General features: G+C 45.1%; 1 long non-coding RNA gene across 2 annotated transcripts in view; it reads left to right on the forward strand.

Annotated features, from left to right (window-relative positions):
- Window positions 1-12,576, forward strand: part of LOC112648846 (uncharacterized) — a 45,439-nt gene that overhangs the window by 14,293 nt on the left and 18,570 nt on the right. Inside the window, exons 2-4 of one of the 2 annotated variants that reach the window (XR_007412006.1) lie at window positions 7,282-8,664; window positions 9,266-9,458; window positions 9,722-9,806. This is a non-coding gene — a long non-coding RNA (uncharacterized LOC112648846). The remainder of the gene's footprint in view (window positions 1-7,281; window positions 8,665-9,265; window positions 9,459-9,721; window positions 9,807-12,576) is intronic. The other variant, XR_007412007.1, reaches the window with a different exon arrangement.

Here is a 12,576-nt window from a genome sequence, read left to right on the forward strand (position 1 = left end):
GACCTGAACCAAAAGTAGACGCTTAACCAACTGAGTCACCTAGGCACCCTGGATCATAGGGTAGTTCTATTTGTAATTTTTTGAAAGACCTCCATAATTTTACAGAATGACTGTACCAGTTTGCATTCCTACCAACAGTGCAGAAGGGTTCCCCTTTCCACACATCCTTGCCAACACCTGTTGTTTCTTTTGTTGTTGATTTAGCCATTCCGACAAGTGTGAGGTAGTATCTCATTGTGGGTTTGATTTGCATTTCCCCAGTGATGAGTGATGTGTGGAGCATCTTTTCATGTGTCTGTTAGCCATCTGGATGTCTTCTTTGAGAAAATGTCTGTTTATGTCTTCTGCCCATTTTTAATTGGATTATTTGTTTTTTAGGTGTTGAGTTGTATCAGTTCTTTTTTTTTTTTTTTAAAGATTTTATTTATTTATTCGTAGAGATGCAGAGAGAGAGAGAGAGAGGCAGAGACACAGGCAGAGGGAGAAGCAGGCTCCATGCAGAGAGCCTGACGCGGGACTCGATCCAGGGTCTCTAGATCATGCCCCGGGCTGCAGGCGGCGCTAAACCGCTGCGCCACCGGGGCTACCCATGTATCAGTTCTTTATATATGTTGGATACTAACCCTTTATTGGTTATGTCCTTTGCAAACATTTTCTCCCGTTCTGTAGGCTGCCTCTCAGTTTTCTTGATGGTTTCCTTTACTGTGCAGAAGCCTTTTGTTTTAATGAAGTCCCAATAGTTTGTTTTTGCTTTTGTTTTCCTTTTATTTTCCCTTGCCTCAGGTGACATATCTAGAAAGAAGTTGCTATGCCCAATGTCAAAGAGGTTACTGTTTGTGTTCTCTTCTAGGATTTTTATAGTTTCAGGTCCCACATTTAGGTCTTTCATCCATTTTGAATTTATTTTTGCGTGTGGTATAAGAAGGCTGTCCAGTTTTATTCTTTTGCTTGTTGCTGTCCAATTTTCCCAACACCATTTGTTGAAGTGACTGTCTTTTCCCTATTGGATGTTCTTTCCTGCTTTGCCAAAGATTAATTGACAATTAGTTGTGGGTTCATCTCTGGGTTTTCTATTCTTTTGTAATGATCTATAGATCTATAACGATCTATGTGTCTGTTTTGTTTATTTTTCTTCCAATACCATACTGTCTTGATCACTATAGCTTCATAATATAACTTGAAGTTTGGAATTGTGATGCCCTCAGCTTTTCTTTTTCAAGGTAGCTTTGGCTATTCAGGGTCTTTTGTGGTTTCACACAAATTGAGGATTATTTGTTCTATCTCTGTGAAAAATGCCATTGGTATTTTGATAGGGATTGCATTAAATCTGTGGATTGCTTTGGGTAGTAGAGACATTTTAACAATATTTGTTCTTCCAATCCATGAGCATGGACTGTCTTTGCATTTATGTCATCTTCAATTGCTTTCATCAGTGTTTCATAGTTTTCAGAGTACAGGTCTTTCACCTCTTGGTTATGTTTGTTCTTAGGTATCTTATTATTTTTGTCCACACCTATTTCTTGAGCATGTTACACAGTTTGATTGTGTATAATTGTCCCTGCCCTGTGCCAATCTGTGAAACTGGGTTTTCAGATTGTGTGATTGTGCCTGAAGTTCAGGGTGCTTCTGGAACAGAGATTTTCTGCTCAGTTAACTATTTAAGAACTCTTTATTATCCTCTGATGTTGAGGCACTGGCTTCTATGTTAGTGATTTTCATAGAATAGGCTATCCAACTTTTTTTTTGATAAATCTTTTTTTTTCTTTCTAAATTTGCATCTGAGATTCTTTTCAAGAGAAAACTTGTCTTGTTTATCTCTGTGTTCCTTGAGTCCCTGGCATGTTACATTGGCACAGCAGATGCTAACAAATACGGAAGGAATTCAATTTACATGATAATGGTACAGAGCGAGGGATGTTAAAATTTACTAGTCCTTGGAATGGGTGGGGCAGCTCCTTGGCCATGGGGGGGTCAGCATCACTAGCATGCACGGAAGCTGTCAGCAGTGTAAGTCATAGCAGTCTGGAGGGAATTGTCCTCCAAATCAAACTATGTTTTGGGGTCAAAAGTGGTTCTGATTCAAGACTAACCAGAGTCTCCTGCCTGTAGGGTCTTTGGCAGAAATCATGGTCCTGCAGATGACGTGGCTCACTGGTAACTGCTTCATATTTCCCCAGGCTTCATCTAAATGTGGTGCCATGGTTTGGAGTCCTAAGCTATACACAACAAGCCAGAATGATCCTGCAGCTTTCAAGAGAAGAAAAGCCTGCAAACTTTGTATGGAAACACAATATATGGCCTTTCAAATGTTTTTATTGTACCCCTGCACCCGCAGGAGGGGCACATTTTAGGGCATTGATAGTAGAAGCAGGAGTAGCAGCCCCATTAGAAAGTGCTGGGAGTCCAGGAGCAAAGCCAATTTTTCATATGTCAGAAAAGAAAATACTGGCATTGAGGGGAGGACTACAGAACCAGAGGCATGAAGTGGGAGCCAGAAGGAGATGTCAAGAGCTGTAGGCTTGGGGTGTCCAACTCACTTCTGAATGAGCAGCTGTGGTTCCGACCCCACCCATTGGGTTCGAACGTGTTGCAGAAAGCAGGATACCAGTGAGAAGGGCTTTTTTTTTTTTTTTTGAAAAGATTTTATTTATTCATTCATGAGAGACAGAGAGGCAGAGACACAAGCAGAGGGAGAAGCAACCTCCCTGCAGGGATCCCAATGCAGGACTCTATCCCAGGACCCTGGGATCATGCCCTGAGTCAAAAGCAGATGCTCAACTGCTGAGCCACCCAGGCATCTTGAGAAGGCTTTTAAAGAGTGAGATGCTTGTTTTCCTGCTCAGATTCTGAGCCTCTTGAGGCATTGTGGTCTCTAAAGGAAATCAGAAATGACCACCTCTTTGAGGGTGTCTTTATCCTCAGCTCTTACAAAATGTCAGGTGTTTGCAAGTAGCTAATGTCCTTGAACATCATTCAGATGACCTTTGTGTTCTAACTTGAGTTTAGTGTCAGGGGCTGGGATGACAGACACTAGGTGGAACCAGAGCTAGAGAAACTGCCCCCCAGGATGGAATGGCCAGCAGCCATTATCCCCAGGGGCTTGATGAACTGCCATGACTTTCTTATCAGAGGACATTTTGTCTTGTGCGTTGGGGCAACATGTGGCAGAACTGGGTTCTAAGAAATCATCTCAGAGCACGAGGTGAGCAGGGAAGGGCTTGCGCAAGGCAGGAGTGTGTTGGATCCTCTAGCTGAGCAACTAATGTTCTGGGCTGGGCTTTGATGCGAGTGTGGACTTGCAGAACCCAGTGGGAACCCAAGGCAGGCAATGACCTACCCTCATGGGTTGGGTGAACACAATGAGCAGGAGGAGGAGGCTCGAGCCCAATGTGGAGAGGTGCATTGAGGAACTCTGCTGCCAAAAAAAGAGAGTATGTCCCATTTAAGGACTGAGCCTTGAGCCAACTCACCTGTTTTGTCTTTTGTTCTTTCTCTTGACTCCTCTGGTTTGTATCCTCACAGTTCATGACAGGCTCTTGTCTTTACACACTGGGAATAAATCTTTGGATACTGCCTCCCCCTGGGTAACTTCTTCATGGCAGGTAGCCTAGGAAAACTTGGGCTGCGTCCCTGGTTAGGGGACTGCCTGGGCCTCTTGCCTTTACCTGGGCTGAGGGTGGAGAGGAAACAAAGAAACAGGGTCATTTTTCTTTCCAACAATAGGAAGCTATGTTTTGTGTTCCTATCCATTATTGCCCTCCTCCTAAACTATCATCCCAAACACATTAATGCTCCTGTAAATCATGGCTTCCTCATCCTGATGTTTACAGAAACATTATACATAATAGCCAAGATATGGAAGCAGCCCAAGTTTCCACTGACGAATGAATAAAGAAGAGGTGGTGTATATACACACTGGAATATTACTCAGCCATGAAAAATAATGAAATCTTGCCATTTGCAATGACATGGATGGAGCTAGAGAGTATCATGCTGAGTGAAGTAAGTTAGAAAAAAAAGTAAGTTAGAGAAAGATAAACACCATATGATTTCATTCATATGTGGAATTTGATGAACAAAACAAATGAGCAAAGGGGAAAAAAAGAACCAGAGCAGCAAACCAAAAAACAGACTCTTCACTCTAGAGAACACACTGATGGTCACCAGAAGGATGGTGGGCAGGGAATGGAGATGGAGTGCACCTGTCATGATGACCACCGGGTGTTGTACCGAAGTCTTTGAATCACTATATTGTACACCTAAACCTAATATTACACTGTATGATCTCTAACTGGTATTTAAATAGAAACTTAAAGAACAATTATATCTTAAAAAATAAAACAAGACAAAACACCCCAATAAAATGGGATATGTGGGTGGCTTACTTAGCTGGGTGTCTGACCCTTGGTTTTGGCTGGGGTCACCATCACAGGGGTTCTAGGATCAAGCCCTGTGTCAGGTTCCTCACTCAGTGAAGGGTCTGCTTGAAAGATTCTCTCCCTCTGCACCGCCCCCCCAATAAATAAATCCTTAAAAAGCAAAAACAAAATCCCCATAGCTTCCTTTCTTCTGTCTCTCTCCAAACAACATCTTGGTCTACTCTCTACCTGTAATTCACTGAGTGACTCTGGTCAGGCTTCCTGTTTCATTTCTGTTACCATGTATGGCTGGAGAACATTGCTGCCTCATGAGCTCATAGAGCAAGTTGCTTGAGAGGCTCGTTGAGATGGTTCTCTGCGGCTCCTTAATGAGAGGGGATGAGGAAGAATGAGCAACGTATACTTATGGATGGGACAAATCAATTAGTGGCCTGAAAACTGCACTGGAATCTTTTATGTCACAATGATGCTATTCTCTGCCCTAAATTAGTGATTGCCTAATCATCTGTGTTGGTTAAAAATACAGCTCCTGGGGCAACTCCTCTGGAGACATGGATTCAGCGGACGTGGGTGGGCACAGGGCACCTGCATTAATGAGAACTTGATGGATTTCTGAGGTCCAGAGAGTTTGGAAGACTGTCTTCAGGTGTGTACTGCTGAATGGTGTCCACAGGATTCAAGTCTGTATACGTCATTTTGCTCTGCATACAAATCTTAGAAAAATCAACATTAAAGAAAAGTTGAAAACCTATACTCTCTTGATCTCTGCCGTTTGAGTATAGTGGTTCCACATCTCTGCAGTTCCTGTATACACACTCACATTTTCCATACTTGTAAATGTAAAAATACAAAAAATTCGAAAAGTTTTATTCTGCCCCTTTTTTGTTTACAGAATATATCAGAAACATCTTTTCCTTGGTATTATATAATGTTGGTAATTATAATGTTAAACATCTATAATGTACCTATTTACCAAGCACTGGATATTTTGTTTGTTTCAAATTTTTTGTTTATAGTACAGATGATGTAATAAACATTTTGCATAGATAGGTTTTGCCTTTAAAATTTTTAGAATAGTTTTTCAGGAACAATACTAGTGAATTAAAGAGTTTTAATATTTTAAAACCACAGTGATTAATACTAGAATATAAAATGTTTCCTCATTGGTAGAAATTGGTTAACTAGTCTTATGTGTAAAATGCCTGCAAATCTGTAATACATTTCCTTCACTTCTTCATATTTAAAAGTCCATTTTCTTTTATTCGCATCATAGTTGTTTAGTGGGAATGCTGTTTATATAGGGATGGCCTCTCTGATGGGGCCCTGGGATGTCTGGGACAATGTCAATGTCAACAAAGGCAAAAGACTAAATCAAATGTCCTGAGGTAGATGTTGCTTAAGAATATGTAAATGTGGGGAGCGAGTTGGGGGCAGATCTCGGAAGGTCCTGCCAGCTATGCAAGCACTTTGGAGTATATACCATGTAAGAAAGGGACTGGTAGGGGAGTGCTGAGTGGAGGAGTCACATGTGTGTTGTGGGTCAGTGGGGAGAACAGAAGAGTGGCTGAGGATGGAGGCAGGGAGGCCAGGGGGAGGCTCCCGAGTGAGGCAAGAGAGGACAGCGGCTTGCACATGCCAGAGGAAGGGTCAGGCAGTGAGAGATGTCAGAGTGAGAGATGAAGGGGAGTCGGTGATGGCAGGATCTGAACACAAGAGGAAGACGGCAGATATTTCCTGAGAAGGGAAAACGAGGAGCAGGTTCTAGGTGAGGGGATCAAGAGCTTCGCTTTGATTGTGTTCAATTTCCTTTTTCTAAAAAAGATTTTTATTTATTTATTCATGAGAGATACAGAGAGAGAGGCAGAGACACAGGCAGAGGGAGAAGCAGGCTTCATGCAGGGAGCCTGATGTGGGACTCGATCCCAGGACTCTGGGATCACACCCTGGACCGAAGGCAGATGTTCAACTGCTGAGCCACCCAGGAGTCCTTCAATTTCCTTTTAAAACCAGTTTTATGGGGGCCCCTTGCTGGCTCAGTCAGTGAAACATGCGGCTCTTGATCTCAGGACTAGATCAAGAGCCCCATGCTGGGTGTGGTTATGACTTAACCCCCCCCAACTTTATGGAGGCATAATGTGCATGCAGGGAAGTGCACACGTGCAGTTTTATGAGTCATGTCGGGTGTGTGTATCCACACAACCACCACTGCAAGTCGAGAAGCAGGACACCTTCCTTGCTCCAGGGGGTCTCCCTGCGCCCCTTCCCAGCCACCCATCTCACACACCCCTTGCTGCAGGTGAACACCGATGTGCTTTCCACTGCACAGACTTTCCATCTGCAGGTTCTTTGTAGGCACTGGGGGGAGCGGGAGGAAACCCACATGGTCCTCTGCTACAGGGTTCCCTGCTCAGTCCATGTCCCCTATGCTGACGACACGACAGAGCTCTCGGGGCCTGTCCTGCCGGGCTGTGTGCGTTCCCCATGTCCCTACTTTCTTATCATGACTTTGATAGTCACTACTTCTCGGTATTCTTGGCATTCTCTGCAGCCAGGAAGATTTTTTTAAAAAGGTAGATTGATTGATTGATTGATTGATTGATTGAGAGACAGAGAGTGCACGTGCACAGGCAGGGGGAGGCGTAGAGGTACAGAGAGAGAAGGAAGCAGATCCCTACTGAGCAGGGAGCCCCGAGCAGGGCTCCATCCCAGGACCCCGAGATGACGGACACCGCAGGCAGGAGCTTCATCGACTGAGCCACCCAGGTGTCTCTGCAGGCAGGAAGGTCTTGCTGATCATTACTTTCAGAAGTGTTTACAATGAAAATACTCATTTCCTTTTTCCCGGATGTAAAATAACATCCCATTACAGCGTGGTTTCAGCTTACCTCATGCATTTCTCCAGGTTCTGAGAAGTCCCTCTCGTTGGAGGACCCCTTGCTCCCATAAGTACTTGCCTATTCTGGCAATCACATGGACATTGGATGCTAACCATTGGCGCTGACCTGTCACAGGACATCCCAGGAGGACGTTGTGCAGCCGTGTGCCTCATCCTGCCTGACTTCTCATGCCTGGTCTACTGTGGATGCCATATATGGAGCAGTCACAACCCAGGCAAGTACTCAGGACTCTGTTTTACATCCCTTGGCTTCCTTTCCATTATTTTTTTTAATGGTTCTGCCACAGTCACACAATAGCATCATGTCTGAGGTCATTGGGATCCAGGAAACAGGGAGCGTCCAGAGAGGTTGGGCTGCCTGAGGCAAGACATCCCCAGCAGAGCTGCTGAGGGTAGTGCCATGGGGCTGAGATCTCACAGCAAAAAGATGAAAAAGTATCATATTGTTGCTGCAACAGGAGATTCAGTGTTGGAATCTACACATCCTGATGGCACATTTAGCATTTGACCCATGGGATGGGGCACACATCTACAGAGGAGGATTGGTTTGTCAATGTGTGGGAGCAGTTGATGTGTTTAGGGAGGGATATCCTCCTTATGTTCCCCAGGCCCTCTTTATGACACTGCTGATTTTGCACTTGGTCTTCATTTTCGGCCCAAGACCTAACGGCTACTCCACTAATGCACAAAACACCAAAGGGCAGAGGGTAGGAGAAATTGAAAAATGTTGTGAAGGAAAAATTTTGAGAGAGAGAGAGAGAGAGAGAGAAAGAGAGAGAGAGAGAGAAACTAGGCATTGCATCCATCTTTCTCGTTCCTCTGGGATGTGTTTGGGCCCCTTACAGATGTTTCTGGGGATGTTGATGACTGTATGACACCAGATTTCCTTTGTGACCCCTATGGGAATACATTTTCTCCGGTTTATGCCAGGAACAGTTGCTTCAGTCTTCCAAGAGCATGCTGTGCGTCCTGCAGTCGAATCTGCTTCCCTCTGTCCTGGAGTCTTTCACGCTCAGAACTCAGAACCTGGGTCTCCCGTCCCTCACCAGGAACAAGCCCACCCAGCTTCCTGCTGCTTTTCCTGCCTAAATTCTTTTCCTTCTGATAGCCTCACCTGATTTTTCCTTCAATTTTTATCACAGTGTTTTGTAGAATCATTGAAACACTTGATATCCTCTTTGGAAACAGTGGTATATAAATAAATTGTAGTTAAAACCTTGAGGGGGAGAAGTCTTTGTTACTTAGGGACCTTGGGCAACTATCCTGTGGTTTTGCTGTTTGGTTTTCTCCAGCGGGCATGTAAAGTGGTGTTTTAACGTACAGGTTCTGGAGTCTGGCCACTGGGGGTTCAGGTCTTCACTCTACTACTTCCCTCTTGTTTGAGCTCAGGTAAGTCACTTAATCTGTCTGTGCTGCTAGTTTGCTGCTTGATGATCCATCCCATTTTTTCATTTACTTAGCATAACTATGGGAAGTCCATTGTTTGATTGCATCTTCTAGTTTTGCTTTACTCAGGAAATCCTAAATTTTAGTCACAGTATAGTCAGTGTTTTGGTGTATTATGTGTATTGCTGTGTAACAAATTAGCCCCAAATCCAGCAAATTAAAACAGTACATGTGTTATTTCATAGTAGTTGTTCCCCATGAGTCAGGAATGTGGGAAGGGCTTAGCTGGGTCCTCTGCTTTGGGATTTACTTTTTTTTTTTTAAGATTTTTTATTTACTTATTCATGAGAGACACACAGAGAGAGGCAGAGACATAAGCAGAGGGAGAAGCAGGCTCCATGCAGGGAGCCCGATGTGGGACTCCATCCCAGGACCCTGGGATCATGACCTGAGCCAAAGGCAGACACTCAACCACTGAGCCACCCAGGCATCCTTGTTTTGGGATTTCTGAAAAGATTGCAATCAATGGTGTTATCTGAAGGCTCAGCTGGGGAAGAGTCTGCTTCCAACATTATATGACTGTTGACATGATTCTGTGTTTCAGTGGTGGTTGGACGCAGGCCTCCCTCTGCACATTGCCATTTGCTTCATCAAAACTGGTAAGAGAGACATTCTATAAGCAACATGAAGGCCGCCATGTCTTGTACCTTGATGCTGCACAGTAAAGAATCTGTCTGGTCCTGACTCCTGTTCCTGGGATATAGCCTCTAAATCCTGAGAATTCCCTGAGCTGTCGGGTAGGAATGTCTTGTTACTCATGGCAGCCCCTCTACCATGTCACATTTCTGTTGATGAGATGACCCAGGGTGCACAGTTTAGAAGACCAACCACATGATGAGGGGTTGGGACTTTAGCTTGACCTCCTGTGGGGAAAACTTTGGAGATGGAGCCTGGCCCACCAGTAGCTGATGGTAAAGCAACCATGCAGACGAGGAAAACTCCAGTAAGAACTCTGGACGCTAAGCTCAGGTGAGTCCATCTATGTGTCCCAATTCCACAGGGAGAAGATGAGGGAAGTCTGTATTAGTGATCCTCTCCAGCTTTGCCCTGTCCTAATTTGTATGCATCACAATAAAGCAGTAACTGTAAGTACTTTTTTGAGTTCTGTGAGTCACTCTAGTGAACATTGAACCTGAGAAGTAGTGAGATTGCCTGGATGTGGAGCCAGTTGCTCAGAAGTGCTAAGGGCTCGGGGACCCCAAACTTGTGGCTGCATTTAAAGTGCGGGTGACCTGGTGGCCTGCGCTCTTACATCTACAGAATCTGTGCTCCTCGAAGGTGTCTGGTGTCCTATTGCAGTATTGCACCTTATCTTGCAGGGACATTCCCCTACCCTGTTCTGTGGGTTGGAAGCATGACCCAAGACATCCTACACTGCAGGGAAAGGGGATCACATGTGGGCATGGACACCAGGAAAGGAGAAAGCCAGAGCGCCTCAGAAGCTTTCCATCACAGTCACAGTAGCCCATGGGATGTGGTGACTTGTCTTAGAACACATCTACATTCATTAGACGCCCATGAGATCACAGATGATGGAGTTTTAATGGGTTTCATGTAGCCGAGTTTCGTTGTCTTGTTTTACAGATTTGAAAAGTCAGGTTTGGTGAATGCAGGTGTCTCACTTGAGAGCATATGTAAAGAGCTAGTGCTCAGGTGAGGACAGGAGCCTCATGCTTTTCCGTACACCATGCTGTGATTTAATCCAGCCACAAAGTCAGTTGGAACTGTTGTAGATAAATAGTTACATCCCTTAAAGCACATCTACATATATGGAGTCCTTTATAGACACAGAAAAACACCAAGGATAGGAAGATTCAGGTAGGGTCCAAGATTTTGGAAGGCAAAGATTTTAACTGGCAGAAAATTGTAAAGGCTCTTTGTTTCCTGCACGTGATGCATTGATTTAAAAAATTTTTTTTTAAGATTTTATTTATTTATTTGAGAGAGAGAGAGAGAATGCGAGTGGAGAGGAGGGGCAGAGATAGAGGGAGAAGCAGACTTCCCCTGAGCAGGGAGCCAGATGCAGGACTCCATCCCAGGACTCTGGGATCACGACCTGAGCCGAAGGCAGATGCTAATGACTGAGCCACCCAGGCACCCCCCCCCCTTTTTATTAGGAAATCAAATTAAGAAGGAAGCACAGAATTTCAGAGGCTAGAGAAACAAAATACAAAAGCAAATGGGTGTGAAGCTTTGGACCAATAGTTTGTGGAATATTGGCAATGTCCTCTAGATTGGTCAGCAGATGGATTCAGCGTCTGGATTAGCATCATGAGCCATGGCAGGAGCTTGGAACCTGCCCTGAGACTAGTGTTGACCAGCCCACTGCACACTAGCAGAAACCCCATCGTGTGTGGATGTGAACTGATCTCACACAGGTGGGCAGGAAAACTGCTTTTGGGATGAGAGGTACAGATGCTACCTGTGTCCATTCTGGTTTCCAGGACAGCTTCAGTGGAGACCTCTGAGCAGATTGCCAGGGAACAGCAACCCTTGGTGTTGTGGGGTTGGACCACAGGGTTGGACAGCTATGCAGGAAGCACTGGGAGATTCCGCTCTCAGCAAAGGCAGCAGGCAGTGTGCAAAGCAAAGTTAAAATGCGCACAGGATTCAGGACTTGACAGGGACTCTGGTGTTGTTGGAGGAAAGGCCTTCTAGCTGCGGGATTCGAGGCATCAGTAATAGTGTCTACCTCTCAGAAGTGCTTTTTTCTTTAAAGATTAAATCAGTCAATATACATAAAGGTCTTAGGACAGTGGCTCATACATGAAAAGAATTACATAGGTGCTTGCTATTAATTGTCACTGGCTTCTTCCAATGAACTTCTATAGAAATCACATGCTTTTACTGAATTTGTCTCAGAAAACAGAACAGACACAGTATCATGAACTCAGAGTGTAAGTCTGTCTATTCAACATTCACTGAACATCAGCTGTGTGTCTACTGGGGGCCACGAGTACAGGGGTGCCTGTGACAGGCGTTGTTCTGAGAACATTGGTATCTTCCCCATCTTTTGGGGATGGACCCAAGCCCACCCACACAGAGCATCCAGGCCCTTTGTTCTGGATTGGCATTTGCATCAAGCAAGGAGAGCCCCGAGTCTTTCCCAGGAGCCAGCAGGCAGGACTGCCTCAAGTTGGAAGGATGTGAGCTGGTGACTCCACCACGTGGAGACCAGCTAACAGAGAGAATCTGTAAGGAGAGGAAAGGAACAAAGGCCAGGACTCTGGTGGTGTTTGTGACCTACTCCCCCACCTCCCCCAGGGACACATGAGAGCTGATAAATTCCCATTTGTGTTGGCTGGTTTGACTTGGAGAGTGGTCATTTGTATCTAGTGGAGTCATGGCCAGTAGGAGGTCTAGTAGAGCTTGCTGTTTGGTGGGAGCCATCCAGAAACTGGAATAAGCATGTTGCAGGCCATGTGGTGGAGCTACAGGGAAGGAGGTGCTCACAGCGGGGAACCACCCTGGTTTAGAAGGTCAGGGGTTGCTTTGCAGAGCTCCTCCCAAAGGAAATGTGAGAATTAAGCAGGTAACAAGGGGCAGGACTGTGGGGGCTCAGTGGCAAGAGAGTGGGGTGATGAGGAGGAAGGCTATGATTTCCATATTGTTAAGTGGAGGCAGCAATAAGAGAGGCTGTTCAAACCATAGAGTTCTGTCAAATTACTTGGTCTTGTGCAAGGAGCAACAAAAAGCCATTTAAGCATTTGGTCAGGGGGACAATATGATCAGACTTTGTTCTAGAAAGGGCCATGTGGCTGCTGTGTAGGGAGTGGGTTGGGGGAGGGGAGGCCATTGTGGCCCTGGATGGGAAGGTGGGCATGCGTGGGGTCGCAGCCACCCAGATCAGCACAT

Source organism: Canis lupus, chromosome 7 (assembly GCF_003254725.2).
Source record: "Canis lupus dingo isolate Sandy chromosome 7, ASM325472v2, whole genome shotgun sequence".
NCBI classification, from domain to species: Eukaryota; Metazoa; Chordata; class Mammalia; order Carnivora; family Canidae; genus Canis; species Canis lupus.